Source organism: Macrotis lagotis, chromosome 1, assembly GCF_037893015.1.
Source record: "Macrotis lagotis isolate mMagLag1 chromosome 1, bilby.v1.9.chrom.fasta, whole genome shotgun sequence".
Classification (NCBI taxonomy): domain Eukaryota; kingdom Metazoa; phylum Chordata; class Mammalia; order Peramelemorphia; family Peramelidae; genus Macrotis; species Macrotis lagotis.
Genome location: NC_133658.1, coordinates 783433065 through 783446734, shown reverse-complemented (window position 1 = coordinate 783446734; position 13670 = coordinate 783433065). Strand labels below are relative to the sequence as shown.

The window sequence follows — 13670 nt, the reverse complement described above, 5'->3', positions numbered from 1 at the left end:
ATTGTTTATATTTGTGTCCCTGGGGTCTATTATAGTACCTGATGACAGATACATAGTTATAGGTTCGTTGATTGATTGGAAACTATAACTAAATTAAAATCAGCAACTTAAACACATAACATATTTTTAATGAAATAATACAAAAATAGAAAAAAAGAATAAAAAAGCAAAGTGTGTACTTATTATAACCATATAAGAAAAAGTGAATAGGAAAAAAAACATGAAAAGGGAACCCTAATGAAGACTTAGAACTGACTGCAAAGGATGCTTTATGCATTAAAATCTATTTAAGTGTAAATGATTCAATTCAAACACTGAGCATGTACTATAATTACCTGTGCTAAGATTAAGAACACAAAGACAAAAACTGAAAGAGAGTCAAACAAACAGTGAACCAAACTCTCAAAGGGTTTACCTTCTACTGGGGAAAACCACTATGTACAAAGAGGAAAAAAAAAAGTAGAAACACAATAAATACAAAGTTCAGGACAGGGAATACAGACAACTGAAGAGATTGGCTAATTGTTAGTTGTCCTTAATCAAATAGGACCAAAATGACATCAGTATACTTGCATCAATGTATGGTGTGTCCACTATGGCTGATCAAACCTATACAAGTTCAAAAAGTTATACTACAAACAATCCATACAAACATGTGGGAAGGAGATGTTTCTACAAATACACATTTCATATTTCTTTTGAGTTACTCTGTCTGTTTTGCTCATAGAACAAAGTACCTTCTTTGATTACAGCTCAACATGCTGGATGATCCTGTACCAGTGTCTCCCATATCTCTCAACTGATGCCACAGTTCATCAAACAAAGCTGACATTCAGAATATCTCTTTGGGACCCAAGTAAAACAAAAAGAGTCATCCATCTATTCAAAGAGTTTTATATGGGTATTATCTCTCCTTCAGAGAGATTTTGAGAGGGGACTTCCTGTTGCTGATGGGATTTGAAGTCACCAATTAAAGATAGAAATCAAGGGTTACTGAAAGATGAAGGGATTTGGGGATTTTAAAACTGGTCAGGATTTTATTACAAATTATTACAAAGTAAACAGGTTAAAACTCCTAGAAAAGCAGTAAGCACTTTAGGACAGGGTGAATAACAAAAGGTTAGGTGAGGTTACTTGGGAGACAGAGACAGAGGGAGATAAAGGGAGACAGATGAAGACAGGGAGAACTGACTGGACCAGAGAGTGAACCAGCCCAGAGCAGAGGTCCAGTCCAGGTTTTATAACCTTGACCATTATCTGAGCACTGAAGGCAAAAGAGGAAATACCGCCCCCCCTTACATGACCAAAATGGAGGGTTGGAAGCTGGGGGTTGGGAATGAGGAGACAGGATGCACATTTTACATTCAACAATGAAACAATGAAGATCAATTTTCATCTCAAGAGCAAAGAGCCTTCCATACCTTTAACAAGATTTAATAGCATTGAAGATTATTTTCTATATTCATAATTCTCTGCATCATTCTGACCTGTGTGGACATTTACCTTGGGTGAGTTTGCCATAAAATAGTTTTTTTAGATTTTCTTGGCATTGGAACAACTTGGTCAGTACAATAGAGTTGCACTCTCTGCAATAGAGTTTGAAGCTGGTAGTTCAGCTTGAGAAAAGATGATCTTCAAAATCTTACTAGGTGATCTTCAAAATCTTCCTAAGACAATTCACATGAAAGCAATTCAGTTTCCTGGGATGCATAGGTACACTGTCCAGGTTTCACAACGAGGTCAACACAATGGCTCTGCAGACCTTCAGTTTGGTAGACAGCCTAATACTCTTCTCTCCCATACTATCTTTAGAAGCCTCCCAAATCCTGAGCCATCATCTCGAAATGCACGCATCATTTCCTGGAAAGTACACTACCAAGATAAATGAACTTATCCACAGCATTAAAAATTTCTCCATTTGCTATAACCAATGATTTATACATATGGACAGTGTGGTGCTGATTGGTGAAGAACCCCTGTTTTCATGGTATTAATTTCCAGCCCCAAATTAGCACCAGTGGCAGAGAATCAATCCATATTCTGTTGCAGCTTATCTTCAGAGGTTACATGGAGTACACAATTATCTGTGTATACAACTATTCTCCCTCCACTGTATTCTTATGGCCTTTACAAGTTAAATGATTTACCATGAGTGCTGTGACCTTGATAACATTTTTGTTCTCATCGAAAGATCTGAGACTATGTTGAAAATATCATATTAAAAAGCATGGAAGCAAGCTTCCATTGGTGACTGGGAAAGCACAAGAGCATCATTCATTATCCAAAATCCATGCAAGCATGTAACTGACAGTATCAAAGGTCCTGGTTAGATCACAAATGTGTCCAGATCTCTGTTCTGCTCCTGGCATTTCTTCTGGAGTTGATGGGCAGCAAACACCATGTCAACCACTCCTTAACCCTTTCTGACATCATATTCCTGATGAAGGATCAGCCTATGAAGGAGGACTCTAGCAAAAATCTAAGAACATTTGACAATGACCAAGAGAAAGAACTCCTCCTGTGATTGTCACAAGACAACCTATTTCCTTTTCCTTTATAGAGATGAACAATGAAGGAATCTTTGATCTGCTATCATATAACTCAGAAGCTTGAAATCAGTTTTTGACTGGTAAGTGGACACCATGCCTTGTAAATCTCAATTGCAATAGGATCAGTATCAGATGCTTCACCTCATGAGAGGAGCCTAATGGCATTCAAAACATCTTCATTTGGAAGTTCAGTTATAGAGGAATTAGCTTCAATTCAAGGACTGGACAATCTGTTGAAAACTATGGAAGAGTTCAGCCCATCTCTCCAGGATCACATCCTTATCACTGATCATTGATATTCATCAGTGCTGACTAGTTGAGATGTACCATAGGTGTCTGGTCCATAAATAGTCCTTGGGGCAACATAGACATGCTTTGTATTGGTACTATCAGTGTAAGACTAAACTTCATTTGTCTTCTTACTAAATTTAAGTTTTGCTTATACTTTACTTTTGTTGGTAATTAAATGCTGCCTTTTTATTACATTTTCATTTATTTAAATTGTTTTCCAATTACATTTTTTTGTAGTTTACTTTTTAAATTTTTATTTTTCTTTAATTTATTTACACATTACTAAACTATTCTTGTTTGAGTAAACATAATAGCCCCTCACCCACAAAAATATAAAACCGTATGAGAAATAAAGTAAAAGAAAGAGGAAAAAAATGTGTTTCAGCCTGTGTTCTGATACCATCAGCTCTGTCTCGGTGGATCACTTTCTTTATCATAAGTCCATCACAGTAGTTAGTTCCATATTTTTCCACAGTTGCTGTTGCTAATTGTAATTCACTCCATCCATTCCTCCCCACTACCATCTATTATATTTTCTCTCTCCTTTCACTCTGTCCCTCTTCAAAAATGTGCTGTGGGGTAGCAGAGTGGTGCAGTGGTCAGAGCACCAGTACTAGAGCCAGGAGGCCCCAAGCAACCACCCGGCCCTGTGGTCCAGACAGATCACCCAATCCTAGCACCTTGCAAAAAAGTAAAATAGAAAATGTGTTCTATCTGATTATCCTCTCCTATGAACTACCCTCTCCATCACCACATTCCCCCCTCCCCTCCCCCAGTCCCCCTTCTCTCCTTTTTCTTCTAGATGTCTATACCCTATTGAGTGTTTATGCTGTTTCCTCTCTGAAGCATTTCTGATGAGAATGAAGTCTCCCTCATTCCCCCTCACCTTCCCCCCTTCCATACCATTGCAAAAGCTACACAAAATATCTTTTATATGAAATATCTTAGCCCATTCTAGCTCTTCTTTCTCTTTCTCCCAGGACATCTCTCTTTCACCCACTGACTCCATTTTTACAATATATTATATCTTCAAATCCAGTTCTCTCCTGTGCTTCATCTATAAAAGCTCCTTCTACCTAGTCTATTAAATGAGAAGGTTCATATGAGTATTATCAGTACCATTTTTCCTTGCAGGAATACATGCAGTTCACCATCATTAAGTCCCTCATATTTTACCCTTCTCCTCCACTCTCTATGCTTCACCTGAGTCCTGTACTTGAAGGTCAAACTTTCTGTTCAGCTCTGGTTATTTCAACAGGAACATTCGAAATTCCCCTGTTTCATTGAAAGTCCATCTTTTCCCCTGGAAGAGGATGTTCAGTTTTGCTGGGTAGTTGATTCTCAGTTGCATTCCAAGATCTTTTGCCTTCCAGAATATTATATTTCAAGCCCTACAAGCCCTTAATATAGTTGCTAAGACCTGTGTGATTCTGAATGCAGCTCCACAGTATTTGAATTGTGTTCTTTTGTCTACTTGTAATATTTTCTCTTTGTCTAGGGAGTTCTGGAACTTGGCTATAATATTCCTTGGGGTTGTTTTTTTTTTAATCTCTTTCCAGAGGAGATCAGTGGATTCTCTCAATTTCTATTTTGCCCTCTGCTTCTAGGATATCAGGGCAATTTTCCTGTAGGAATTCTTTGAAAATGAGGTCAAGCCTCTTTTTCCTGATCATGAATTTCAGATATCCCAATACTTTTCAAATTATCTTTAATCTGTTTTCCAGATAAATTGTTTTTTCAGTGAGATATTTCACATTTTCTTCTAATTTTTCATTTTTTTTTTTGATGTTGAAGTATTGTGTCTTGATTTCTCACAAAGTCATCAGCTTCCTTTACCTCCATTCTAAATCTGAAGGACTTGTTTTCCTCAGAGAGTTTTCGTATCTCCTTTTTTATCTGGCCAATTCTGCTTTTCTAAAGCATTCTTCTCCTCAATAACTTTTTGAAATGTGTTATTCAATTTGACCCAAGCTGATTTTTAACATGTTATTTTTCTTCAGCATTTTTTGAATCTTCTTGACTAAACTGCTGACTTCCTTTTCATGTTTTTCCTCCCATTTCTCTCATTTCTTTTCCCTATTTTTCTTCTATCTCCCTTACTTGATTTTCAAAATCTTTTTTCAGCTCTGTCATAGCCTGAGTCCAACTTCTATGTTTCTTGGAGTCTAAAGGCAGAAGCTTGGACTTCCTCATCTTCAGGTTGAGTATTTTGGTCCTCCATGGGACCAAAGTAATTGCCTATGGTCAGGTTCCTTTTTTTCTGTTTATTCATTTCCCCAGCCTGTGCCTGGTTTTGGGGTGCTTCCTGAGCTTTTGAGTATTATTGGGACCCCTGCCCCAGCAAGGACCTCAATGTGTGAGGTTCTGACTGCTCTCCTGGTCTGTGAATGACCACAAACTCACCCCTCTACCATGGGGCTGTGAGGGGGGTAGGTCCCTGATCTATGGGGGACCTAGACTGTGACCAGGGTCTGAATGTGGTCAAAACCCCAGAGTCCTGTTCCAGGGAGAGAGGACAGACCACAACAGTCTCCCTCAACTCCCTTACCTTTGTTAGACTGAGCACTCAGGGCTCAGCTGCCTGTAGGTTCCTGCCGGTTGGCTCCACAGGTCTGCTTCTGTTTCCTGGGATCTGGGCTGCAGGCTGAGCTAAGTGCTGTTGCCACACTGAGGGCCTGGGCTTCGTGCTAGCTCTGGCAGAGGTCTCCCTGCTGATCTTCCAAGTTGTACTTGGTGCTCTCTGGGGTGCAGATCAGGACTGCTTCTGCTGCCTGGGACACTACCAGAGGCCCTGGGGCTGTTCCCAGGAGGCTGAAGTTCCTTCACTCAGTTTAGGCGCCCCCCCCAACCCCATGGAACACAGTTTTCCCACTATTTTCCAGGTTACCTTGGGCTGGAGAATTGCCTCACTGTATCTTTCTGTGGGTTCTCTCTCTCAAAAATTTAGAGTCATAATTTCAAGGTTTTTGAAATATTTTGGATAGAGCACCTAAGAGAGGCTCTTCTCCTGCTACCATCTTGGCCCTAACCCCCCTAAATGCTGCCTTTTTAAAGACAAATGAACTATTATGCTGATAAACTTTATGGAGTTCTCATTTTTTCATTTAGTATCTTTTGAATTTTCCCATCATTTTCATTAAGCCAATCCTGATGTTTGCAAATATGGTTTTATTTTATTTGCAAGTGTTTGGACCTAGATGAGTAAATGTGATGCTACACATCAAATCTCTGATGCTCACTACTTTTCAACTCCACTATTGTCAACTATCCCTGATTAACTCTAGGGACAAATTTTTGAATGGAGGAAATTGAAACCAGCCTCACTGGTGATGGACTGAGAAAGCAGGGAAAGGTAAAATAGCTAGATGTTGTGATGAGGAAGATTTAGGAAGAGTAAGACAGAAGGAAAGATGGAAAGGCAAGAGTTTAATGATCAGATTAAAGTTTCAGAATTTTGACTTGTGAAGATGGAACACAGGAGGGTGATGATGAAATCACAGATATGCCCATTCTTGGGTGTAGCTAAGGTCCAATGAAAGTGAAGGTCACAGAAAGTGAAGAGACCAATGACTAGGGAGGACATCCTCTTGGAGGGGACATCATCATATATGCTGAAATCCTTACGCATAAGGGAGAGGGGATGCTTGAGGGAAAGACTGTGATATATTAAGCTCTTGAGAAAGAAAAACGTAGGAATCAGTAAATTAATTACAGCAATAAAGATCTGCAAAGGCTGATAAATTTGGATGAAAGGAATCTCAAAGAAGTTGCTGAGGGTGATTTTTTTACCTCATCTGGTTGCAGCTAAGCTATCATGAGCAGGTGAGTGGAACAGTCTCATCAAGGAGTTTCACCACATCAATTGTCGCAGAATCCCCTTCACTCTGATCTTCATTACCATGATTCTGTTGCCACATCTCTCACCCACTGTCCAGAAACCCTTTGAAAAAGGGGGATGGAGAAGTCATAAAATGAAAATTCATTACCTCAGTCTTTTCTCAATGACTTAGCTTAGCCAGACTTTTTCATTACAGGTTTTCTTAAGCCTCACAGGAAACTCTGGTAAGGAACTAAACCTAATACAGATTAAAGGGTGATATTAAAATTCCTGAATTAAAGAGTCAACAGTAACTCCAGAGATGAATAGTTTTAGAGCTAGAAGTAACTTTCATCATTACAATTCCCTTATTTTAACACATGAGAAGATTGAGTTTCAAGGGTATAACCTAGGTCATTCAGATCTCCTAAGTCCAGTGCTCTTGGCTCTAAATTATACAGCCCAATTTGTGCATTATACAAGAACGTTCTAGTTCTATACAATGTAATCCATCACTATTCACATTGATAATGGAGCTAACATATATACATAGCTAGAGTCTGGTAAAGGAAAATAAGAGTAATATGCTATTGCTAGATTAGAAATCAGTTGGGAGACAGCACCCTCCACAGTGAGATTAATGGATCAAAAAATATTTTGACAATGTTATTTTAAAAAAACAAGAAAAACAGTGGGGGTAGGGTGAGGGAAGAATTTTTTTTTCCCTTCAATTGTTCAAATTAATTCTAGGTGCTTTGCTTTCTATAGTACAGGATAAATTATTAGAAATATGGAACATTAGTGATATCTGACATAGTGTTTCAAAGTAAACAAAATACAATATTGGCAAGAACATGAGGAAACAGACTCAGAAATTCCTGATGGCTTGTAAATCGATTCAGTCTTTCTGAAGGGTAGTTGGATATGGGAAACAAGATAAAATTGTTCATAATCTTTGGAATTGTTCATTGTACTTTATGTGTACAAAGCTACTCAGAGCTGGCAAAAAGTTGTCCGCTGCTAGCAAAACTTTCAAGGATCCAGGATCATCCTTAATCTATAATAGGGCACTTGAATAAACTTTTGGAATCCATGCACTTCTCAGACATCTCATAAGGATCATGGACCTCCACAGTACTTTTATAGTCTTGGAGGTCTTTTTTCCCCCTCTCTTTTTTGCCAGATACAAAGGAACTTTTATAGCCAATCCCTAAGCTACCAAGTAACCACATGGTGTTGAATCTTCCTTGTGAATATGGTAACAAGAATAGGTTCCCAAACATCCTTTATTTATCATCAATGGATTCTACCACAAAATACTTCTCAGATCCCTTCCCTTCTGTCCCTCACACCCCCAGTGCCCTCATACAGACACTCATTACCTCTTATCTGGGCTAATACAATATCCTCCTTAAATCTTTACCCCCTCTGATGATCTTCTACATTACTGTCAAAATGATGTAACTCCCCTGCTTTAGCATTTCTAGAGTTCCAGAAACTCTTCTTTTAAATTTATTTTTTTATTCTCATTTTGTACAAATGTTTTTTTACCTTAATAAAATATTCTTGTTTACAAGTAAACAAAATACCCCTCCTCCCCCATGAATATAGATAGACTTGTTTGGGCAAAAAAAAGTAAAGGGGAGAGAAAAAAATTAAAATAAAAAAATAATAATAGTAATAATTGTAGGTATGGCCAGGTGGCGCAATGGACGAAGCACCAGCCCTGGAGCCATGAGCACCCGAGTCCATATCCAGCCTCGTAACCCCAAGAATCACCCAGCTGTGTGACATGCAAGCCACCTGATCCCCACTGCCCTGCAAAAAACAAAAAAAAGAAAGAAAAAAAAGACCCAAAATAAAATAAAATAGTAATAATAGTAGGGGTGGCTGGGTGGCAGACAGAGCATTGGCCCTTGAGCCAGGAGCACCTGGGTCCAAATCCAGCCCCAGACACCCAAAGATCACCCCGCTATATGGCCCCAGGCAGGCCATCCAGCCCCACTTGCCCAGCACCCTCCCCCAAATAATAATAACAAAAAATGTGCTTGAGTCTTTGTTCCAACACCAACTACTCTGTCATGGGTGGATCTCATTCTTTATGGTAAGTCCATCACAAAAGTTATTTCCATATTTTTCCACCATTGCCATTGCTGATCGCAACTCCCTCCTTTCTTATTTCTCCACTACCATGTACTCTATTTTCTCTCTCCTTTCACTATGACTCTGCTGTAGGGTCACTGAGTGGCGCAGCATACAGATCCCTGGTCCTGGGGCCAAGAAGCCCTGAGCCCCCATACCACCCCTTAGGCCCAGAATCTACCTGGCCCTGTGGTCCTGGGCAGACCTTCCATTCCCAGCCCCTTGCAAGAAGTAAGAAAGAAAAGGTGTTATATCTGGCCACTCTCCCCCTATGGTCCATCCTCTCCTCCTTTATTCACATCCCCACCCCTTCCCCCTGCCCCCACCTCCTTCTTACTCCAGATGTCTATACCCCATTGAGTATATTTGCTTTTTCCTCTCCTAGCCATCTCTGATGAGAGCAAAGTTTCCCTCATTCCCCCTTGCCTCCCCCCTTCCATATCATTGCAATAGCTCATTGTTAAAAAAAAAATCTTATGTGAAATATCTTGGACTATTCCCCCTCTCCTTTTTCTTTCTCCCATTCCATTTCCCTTTTTTTCTATTAACTCCATTTTTACATCATATTTTATCTTCGAATTCAGCTTTCTCCTGTGCTTCAACTATAAAAGCTCTCTCTACCTGCTCTATTAACTGAGAAGGTTCATATGAGTATTATCAGTGTCATTTTTCTATGCAGGAATACATGCAGTTCATCCTCATTAAGTCCCTCATATTTCCCCCCTCTCCTCCAATCTCCATGCTTCACCTGAGTCCTGCATCTGAAGATCAAACCTTCTGTTCAGCTCTGGCCATTCCAAAAGGAACATTTGAAATTCCCCTGGTTTATTGAAAGTCCATCTTTTTCCCTGGAAGAGAACATTCAGCCTTGCTGGGTAGTTCATTCTTGGCTGCATTCTAAGCTCCTTTGCCTTCCGGTATATTGTATTCCAAGCCCTATGAGCTTCCAATGTAACTGCTGCTAAGTCCTGTGTGATCCTGACTGCAGCTCCATGATATTTGAACTGTGTCCTTCTGGATGCTTGTAATATTTTCTCTTTGACTTGGGAGTTCTGGAACTTGGCTATAATATTCCTAGGGGGGTGGTTTTTTGGGATCTCTTTCTCTGGGGGATCAGTGGATTCTCTCCATTTCTATTTTGCCCTCTGCTTCTAGAATATCAGAGCAATTTTCCTTTAGTAATTCTTTGAAAATGATGTCAAGGCTCTTTTCCTGATCATGACTTTCAGGTATTCCAATAATTTTTAAATTATCTTTCCTAAGTCTGTTTTCCATATCAGTTGTTTTTTCAATGAGATATTTCACATTTTCTTCTAATTTTTCATTTTTTTGTTTTGAAGTATTGATTCCCGATTTCTGGTAAATTCATCCATCTCCCTGAATTCTATTCTTTGTCTGAAAGATTTGTTCTCCTCAGAGAGTTTTCTTATCTCTTTTTCCATCTGGCCAATTTTGCTTTTTAAAGCATTCTTCTCCTCAATAACTTTTTGAACTGTTTTATCCATTTGACCTAAGTTGGTTTTTAGCATGCTATTTTCTTCAGCATTTTTTTGGATTTCCTTGACTAAGCTGCTGACTTCATTTTCATGTTTTTCCTGCATCTCTCTCATTTCTTTTCCCAGTTTTTCTTCTAACTCCCTCATTTGATTTTCAAAGTCTTTTTTGAGCTCTGTCATAGCCTGAGCCCAATTTCTGTTTTTCTTGGAGTCTTTAGATGCAGGAGCTTGTGCTTCCTTATCTTCAGACTGAGTATTTTGATCCTTCCTGGGCTCATATGCAAAATATTTCTCAGTGGTGTTCCTCTTGTTACTCTGCTTGCTCATTTTCCCAGCCTGGGCCTGGTTTGGGGTGTTTCTTGAGCTTTTGGGACACTCCCACAAGGGTCTCAGTGTGTGAGGCTCTGTCCTCCCTCCTGGTCTGTGAATGACCATAAGCGCCCCCCTCTGCCAAGGGGCTGAGGTGGGGGGGGGGGCTGCTGTTCTATGGGGGGGCCTAGACTGCGATCAGGATCTGAAAGTGGTCAGAGCCCCAGAGTCCTGTTTCAAGGGCAGAGGACAGAGCTAGGCAGTTTCTCTTCACTCCCCTCCCTCAGTTCAATGGGCTCAGGCCCTGGGGGCTCCTGCTTACTGGCTCCGCCTGCTTCTGTTTCCTGGATCAGGGTTGGGGAAAGACCAAGCTGCTGGCTGTGTGCCCTGAGGGCTGGGCTCCACATGCTCACTCTGGCAGAGGTCCCCTGCTGTTCCCCCACTTTGTGCCCGGTGCTCCTCAGGGTGCAGCTCAGGAGACTCCCCCCCCCCCCCCCCACTGCTGTGAGCTGAGACTCCCAGAGCTCTGGGGCTGCCTCTGGGAGGCTGAGGTTCTTTGGCTCTGGCGGGCCGCCTCTCCAATCCTGGGGAGCAGAGCCTTTCTGCTCTTTTCCAGGTTACCTTGAGTAGGAGAACTGCCTCACTGGGACCCTTTGTGGGTTCTGTCTCTCAAAAGTTTAGTTAGAGTCCTTAGCTGATGAATTTTATCAGAGCTCCTAAGACTTGATCCCTTCTTGTCGTCATCTTGGCTCCGCCCCCTATCCAGAAATTCTTCCAGTTGTCGGTAGGACAATGTGCATACAACTCCTCTGTGGACAGCTCTTTGCAAGTTGACAACAATCTACATTACCAAACTTTTTGCTACTTGCTCTTTCTGAATAAAATATTAACTCTCCATCTCTTTGAGAATTCTTCCTCAGTTTCACTTTTTAGAATCTCTTGTTGGTGTTAATCAGTAATTTCAGTCATGTCCAATTCTTCTCATGACCCCATTTGGGATTTTCTTACCAAAGATACTGGAGTGCTTTGCCATTTCCTTTTCCAGCTTATTTAATAGATGAGGAAATAAGGCAAACAGTTTAGGGACTTGCCCAGGGTCACCCAGTCAGTTAAGTGTCTAAATGCAGATTTCAATTCAGGATGATGAGTCTTCCTGACTCCAGCTCCAGCACTCTATCTACTATATAACCTAGCTGCCCAGTTAGAATCCCTCACTTTGTTCAAATCTCAGTTGTCCCTGACCTAGAGGCCTTTTGAGATACACTGTCCTTCTTTAATCTCAAATTTGTACATGTCTAATTTACTTAAATTTGTTGTAAGACTTGGAGTTGATTTCACATCCCATCCACACTTAAAGTGAGTGATAGCATGCTATGCCCTAATACAATCAAGTAAGAAATCCTAATCAATGACTTCAAATGAAATACAAAAAGTCTTTGAATTGATCCAGGCTGAAGTTGAGAGAAGTAATGCTCAAATTGGTTGAGGAAACTTGACCACTTTACAAACCAAATATTCCAAGTTCTGGCAGTGGAGAGGAAGAAGTGGAGACATACAACATAAGGAGAAAGGGGAAAAAAAGACTCAACTGTGACATTTTAAGAAGAGAGATCAAGAAGGACCAAGATGCAGGATAGTATTTCCAGGGTATCCACTTCTTCAAGAACTGAGACAGGTTTTAAGAAAAGTCTCTTTCCTCAGCTTCCCCTTCCCATGACTATCTATCAACAGATACTGTAATATATTCTGTTACTTCTTTACATTTCTAGTTATTTGAATTATACCTTTACTTCAAGAAGCTAGGAGTTAACTAAAGCTGGAGATGAATGTAAATTAAAACAAAGAGATAAACTTCTGCCAAAATTCCAATGTGACAGGGGACTAGTACATATACAGAGTGCATCAGTGGATTTGGCTGTTGCAAATTCCCCATGTGGGAGACTGGAGAGCCTGCTTAGAAGAAAGCCATCATTACATGATGACATGTAATAGAAGCACTTTGGACAGAAGTTGGAGCATGTGTAGACATTCTATAACTGGGCCTGGTCTGTTCACTGTGTGATTCAGGAAAGTCTTTTCAACTGATTGCACAACCTCAACTAGGGGTGCTTTTAGAAAGACACTATCAAGCATATCCATGCTCTCCTTAGCTGCGAATCCCTTGACAACTTTGTTAATGACATCCAATGAGATACAGTACCTAAACCAGGGAAAAGGGAAAGGCCTTTGGCCATTCTCACTGAGGCCAACATGGTCTGTGAATACAGGCCTGAGTTCTTAGCCAGCTCTGATGTTTGTTCTTCTGTTTTAGGTGAAGGGATATCAGCATTCTAGCATCCCAGCAACTGGTTTTCCAACTCAGCATGGATACCCCAAGGACCAAAGAGTGATCTTTGGGGCTCAACTCAGTGGTAGCTGAAACAAAGATTCATCTAACCAATGCTATGGAGGAAATGAGCTAAGTTTGAGCTCACTCTGCATAGAAACTAAGATTCAAAGTGTTGGGGGAAATTGTTATATTTATGTTTTACTTTCAAAGTGAATATAACTTTGTTAAATCCATCTGATATTAAGCAGTTAAATGGAACTGGGATGCTACTTGCTGGCACCTAAAAATCAAAGGAATACAGTCAGTGAGGGTTTGAGCCCACAGCATTAGAGAAGGGACCCTCTAAAGGGGAGATAAACAGCCCTCACTCTTATAAAGTGAGGCCAGAGTACATTTAGTGCATTAGGAATTTTCCTAACTCAGGGCTCAAAAAAGTTGTGATTATATTCCTAACTTTTCATCCAGTGTAAACTTACTAAATCAACAGTAGAGAAAAGCATGGACCTAAAGCACCATTAACTTGATCCTGAACTGAAAATGATCTGATTATTATAAGGTATTGTGTTTGTAATATACATATATATATATATATATATATATATACATATATATATATATATCCCCTGTATAAGCATTTTTAGAACAGGGATGACTTAGTTTTTGCTTTGTAACTCTAGCATCTAACACAATGCCTGACACTAACTATAACAAATAATTGATTCTGGTCAAGAATTAAA

General features: G+C 40.1%; 2 protein-coding genes across 3 annotated transcripts in view; both read left to right on the top strand.

The window, feature by feature from the left end:
• The window catches only part of EXPH5 (exophilin 5), a 117345-nt gene extending 116515 nt beyond the window's left edge, over nt 1-830 (top strand). For both annotated transcript variants that reach the window (XR_012474364.1, XR_012474365.1), the window contains one exon: nt 753-830. The gene's annotated coding sequence lies outside the window, so the exon portion shown is untranslated. The remainder of the gene's footprint in view (nt 1-752) is intronic.
• A 1711-nt stretch (nt 831-2541) lies between these two features.
• Nucleotides 2542-13670, top strand: part of LOC141506991 (protein MFI-like) — an 86014-nt gene continuing 74885 nt past the window's right edge. The window contains exon 1 of the mRNA XM_074214242.1: nt 2542-2629. The gene's annotated coding sequence lies outside the window, so the exon portion shown is untranslated. The remainder of the gene's footprint in view (nt 2630-13670) is intronic.